Genomic DNA, 5,704 nt, shown 5'->3' with positions numbered 1-5,704 from the left:
TGTGTCATGTAGTGGGGGGTTAAAAGTGCTAGGAACTCTCAGGGTACCAGATGGAAGTATTCCATCCCCCAACAGTACTTTCAAATTGAGTTGTCTTACGAATAACTTTAGATCAATAATGGTTTTCACTAAGTCAAATGGCATATCAGGCACAAATGATAACCCTCTAGCAAAAAACTCAACAAGATTAGAGTCAATGACAAAAGAAGTGTAATTATAAATGTTAAAGTCCCGTTTAGAGTCAGTCAGTGTCACTAGCTCAGGGAAATAGTCTGTCATCTCCTGCGTTGGGCTCTGCGGTTCCTGAAATTGCCCTGATTGTTCCTTGCCTGTCCATTGACTTGTCTGTTTTTTTTGTTGTTCCTGGGAAAACCCTGCTGGTTATTAGAATTATCACAATTGTTGACAGTGCCTTCTTCAAATGAATTGTTGTTACTATTGTCAATCCTGTTAGCATTAATGTTAACAGATTTACTGGTGCTGCTCATAAGCCTTTCGCTACGACGAAGAGGCATCTCTTCCATGTCATTAGGTTCTCCTGCTAACTTCTGTTGTACGCCAGTTGCATTAAGCATTTCAGCTTGATTATATCCATCCAAGCCCATATTTTGCAGCTTGTTAGACAATAATGAGGGTCGAGGATAAGCTTTGTGTAACCAGTATTCATTAATGTCTCTGTTGATCTTTTTCATTTTATTATTAGTGAGCTTACTAATAGTAGACTCAATACTACTAAAAATATGCAAGTACTCATATTTGTATCTAATAAATTCTGAATCAGCCTTAATGTTTTCTTCGAGACTTGCAAGTTCAGTTTTAAAACAATCAACCTCCTTCTGATATTGTGTAACCATCAAATTCATGTACTCAAAACCTTGCTGGTCAAACAATGCCAACTAGGCTTTGTGGAACTGAGAACCTTCCACTAGTCCAACAGGAAAGCGCCATTGCCGCAAACCTTTCGGAACCAGTTTCTTGACCAAGCATTCTTTTAAATAAGAAATTTCAAGCTGCAGTTTCCTGCACTTGAACAGTTTAGAGTCAAAAACAGTGATAAGATGGGATAAATCACTTACATTCTGTTGACTGCTTTCAGACACTTCTTCGCTAGTCTCGTCACTAAAAAAATCAATGTGACTGAGAAATCTGTTAATTGAAGGGCTTCCTGTAAAATTAGAAGCAGGATTGGTGCTTCCTTCCTGCTCCCCGTTTGTTGTACTATTCCTGTTAGCCTGTCCAGGCGGAATATCCAAAGAAGCAGGACTGCGTGCAAAAACAGACCCTGTAGTAAGCAAAGCACCAGAAGTGCTAGTTGAAGTCATCCTCGGTGCCTCAGAATTATTAGGCAAACATGAAGAAACAGAACGAGCGCTTAACGCTGGCAGTAATGAAGAACCAGCGCTTTGCACTCCGGAGTCTCCAGTAGCTTGCAAAGCTTCCACCTTTTGTGTAAGCTTGTCAACACGATCCATGACAAGCTGCAAAAGGAGAGTCAAGTTGCCTTCAGCATTCGCTTCATTAGCAAAGCTCTCCTGTGTGGGTAAATTACCAGCATCACCATCCCTCTGAGAAAATAAAGATCCTTGAGTAGAAGTGCCCGAACTGCTCATGGTAATCACAAACTTAAACACCAACGTAACCAAACCAATGCACAGACTCAGGAAATACGAAAAAAGCAGCAGAGCACGACCCAGGAACACTGATTTAATGAGAAAAATGTTGTAAGCACAAAACACGCTTTCGGTGAGCCCAGTGTCTCACCTTCTTCAGACAAAATTACAAGCCAACTAGCTAACACTTTATATCATCAGTACTCAATCAATTTTAATTAAATTAGTACTCCTTATCTAATTAAATAAATCTAATTCTGAATGCAACAGTTTTTAAAAGGATAGCAGATTAGAACATAAAAAACTTATAAGCCTATTTTTAATGTTATTTTAAAATGTTTTAAAACTGTTTTAAATCTATTTTAATCTATTTTAATCTATTTGAATCTATTTGATGCACACACACAATAAATATAAAAAATATATATAAATAATTTTAGCAAACAGTAAATAAAACTGATAAATTTAACAATTCAATTCATTTACATATACATATATATATATGTGTGTGTGTGTGTGTACTTGCATCAAAAACAAACTAATATACACATATAAATATAGCAGTATATGTGTATAAAAATATAAATATTGTATAAAATACACTTTAATTAATAACTGAAAAGTGTTTAAAAACATTATATGTTAATATCATAATAACAACATCATACTAAATTTAAAACCATCTAAAAGAAATAATTACATAATCCCAAAACAAACAACCTTCATCCTTTAGGTTAATAAACCTAATTCGTTTAAAACAAAGAACAAAACTTGTTGCCATGTTTTTATATATGGGGGTATATGCATCAATTTGTACAAAAAGCCAACATGCTGCAAATTAAACTACTACCTTTTAGTGGATAATAATTTTAGAACACAGGCAATAGATACAAATTCATTTAAGCCTGGATGAGTATATGCACATGTACGTAACTGCCAAACTAATTCATTTATTTCCAAATGAATTTGCCAAGGGCCACCTTTGTTGTCCACCAGAATTCTACCCAAAACTGTAAACTTAAAGGAGTGTCCAGAATAGTTATGAATATGCCTTGCAAGAGCATTATTTAAATCTTGCCTAGCTATAGCATAAATGTGTTCATAAATGCGCTGTTTAAGCTTTCTTTCTGTTTTCCCTATGTAAAATGCAGTGCATTTTTGACATAAGGCTAAATAGACCACTCCAGAAGTATCACAACTATGTTTTCCTAATATTTTGTATTCTTCGTTCCTAATCCTGACTTTTGGGTCAGTGAGGATATATTTACATTGGTTACAAGCCCCACACTTAATCATTCCTGAAAGCCGTTGACTTGAGGGTTGTGGTTTAAATTCTAACAAAGATTTTGCATTCCGCCCTCTTCTAAAAGTTAATTTAGGAACCTCACCTAACTTGTGGGACAAGTAACTATCCTCAGTAATCAAGGCCCAATATTTATTGAGCACCTTCCTAATTTCAAAGTGATCCACTGAGAAGGTACAAAGAAATCTCATTCCAGAACTAGACTGGTTGTTGTTGTCAGCCCCTGGTCTAGGTAAAATAGAGGGAGCAGTTTCCAGAATGTTAACATCAAAAGAAAGAATAGGTTTATAAAACCCTGATTTTCTTTTGTTTACCACTTCTGTTCTGATATCAACAAGCAAAGATGCCGGATAACCTCTATTTGCAAACATTTCGCTCAGATGTTCACATTCTAGCAAAAGTCATCCAACTCAGAAATCATTCTGGCTGCTCTTACCATCTGGCCTTTAACTACTGCCTTCTTCTGGTAACTAGGGTGAGAACTCGTAAAATGCAGAAATGCATTAGAGTAGGTGGGCTTTCGATAAATAAGGCTCTTGTATCTTAAATTGATCTCATCCTTAATAATCAAAATATCTAAATAATTAATCTTGGATTTCTGCAACTTATAAGTGAACTCCAAAAAGGATGTCATACTTGTGATAGTGTCTAAAAATTTAGGCACCTCAGAGGGGGACCCTTTCCAAATAAGAAACATGTCATCCTGGTACCTTGTGTACCAGGTGACATTGTTCCTGAAACCAGCGTCAGTGAACAGAAAGTTCCTCTCCCAGTATGCCAGCACTCCATTGGCGAAACTCCCGGGCGACCCCATGGCCACTCCTGATTTTTGAAGATAAATTTTGTTGTCAAAAGACATAAAGTTGTTATTTAAGACTATTTCTAATAGTGTCTCAGCTAAATATGTCGTGTTATCATCTATTTTTTTATCTAAAAGGAATTCACGTATCCATTGAATGCCCAATTCTTGTGGTATGACAGTGTACAAATCCTTAATGTCAATAGTCAAAAACCAGGAATTAACATCAAAGGGAATCTTTCTGATTTCTTGGAGAAAACTCCAAGAATCTTTACAAATCTGAGATTCTTGTTTGATTAAAGGTCTTAAAATACTGTCAACATATTTAGCACATGCAACAGTAATAGAACCACGCCCATCCACAATAGGACGGAAAGGGGTTGTACTAAACTTTTATGCGTTTTTGGAATGCCAAACAAGACCGGTAGCCTAGGGGCTAAGACATTTAAGTATTGATACAGGTCAGTATCTATAACTCTTTCCAAAAATAAATCCTCAATCATACCTCTAATTTTCCCATAAGCAGTGTTAACTTCATTAATACTCACAGTTTGGTAGCTAACAGTATTTAGTAGTGTAACCATTTTCTGAACATACACAACATTATCCATAAAAACCAAACCACCCCCTTTATCCGGCTTCATTACTCTTATGTTACAATTTTTTAACAACACTAAAAACTCTCTTTCATCTCTAGTAATATTATAGTGCCGCTTATAGGAAGGTTTGTTCACCTTAAGAGCCCGTAAATCATATTAATACATCTTTTCAAACAGACGTAGTGTGTCATGTAGTGGGGGGTTAAAAGTGCTAGGAACTCTCAGGGTACCAGATGGAAGTATTCCATCCCCCAACAGTACTTTCAAATTGAGTTTTCTTACGAATAACTTTAGATCACTAATGGCTTTCACTAAGTCAAATGGCATATCAGGCACAAATGATAACCCTCTAGCAAAAAACTCAACAAGATTAGAGTCAATGACAAAAGAAGTGTAATTATAAATTTTAAAGTCCCCTTTAGAGTCAGTCAGTGTCACTAGCTCAGGGAAATAGTCTGTCATCTCCTGCGTTGGGCTCTGCGGTTCCTGAAATTGCCCTGATTGTTCCTCGCCTGTCCATTGACTTGTCTGTTTTTTTTGTTGTTCCTGGGAAAACCCTGCTGGTTATTAGAATTATCACAATTGTTGACAGTGCCTTCCTCAAATGAATTGTTGTTACTATTGTCAATCCTGTTAGCATTAATGTTAACAGATTTACTGGTGCTGCTCATAAGCCTTTCGCTACGACGAAGAGGCTTCTCTTCAATGTCATTAGGTTCTCCTGCTAACTTCTGTTGAACGCCAGTTGCATTAAGCATTTCAGCTTGATTATATCCATCCAAGCCCATATTTTGCAGCTTGTTAGACAATAATGGGGGTCGAGGATAAGCTTTGTGTAACCGGTATTCATTAATGTCTCTGTTGATCTTTTTCATTTTATTATTAGTGAGCTTACTAATAGTAGACTCAATACTACTAAAAATATGCAAGTACTCATATTTGTATCTAATAAATTCTGAATCAGCCTTAATGTTTTCTTCGAGACTTGCAAGTTCAGTTTTAAAACAATCAACCTCCTTCTGATATTGTGTAACCATCAAATTCATGTACTCAAAACCTTGCTGGTCAAACAATGCCAACAAGGCTTTGTGGAATTGAGAACCTTCCACTAGTCCAACAGGAAAGCGCCATTGCCGCAAACCTTTCGGAACCAGTTTCTTGACCAAGCATTCTTTTAAATAAGAAATTTCAAGCTGCAGTTTCCTGCACTTGAACAGTTTAGAGTCAAAAACAGTGATAAGATGGGATAAATCACTTACATTCTGTTGACTGCTTTCAGACACTTCTTCGCTAGTCTCGTCACTAAAAAAATCAATGTGACTGAGAAATCTGTTAATTGAAGGGCTTCCTGTAAAATTAGAAGCAGGATTGGTGCTTCCTTCCTGCTCCCCGT

The sequence above is a fragment of the Protopterus annectens genome, chromosome 13.part0, assembly GCF_019279795.1.
Source record: "Protopterus annectens isolate FY-2018-M chromosome 13.part0, PAN1.0, whole genome shotgun sequence".
Lineage (NCBI taxonomy): Eukaryota > Metazoa > Chordata > Ceratodontiformes > Protopteridae > Protopterus > Protopterus annectens.
The sequence above is the reverse complement of the archived record's forward strand: the minus strand, read 5'-3'. Positions refer to the sequence as shown.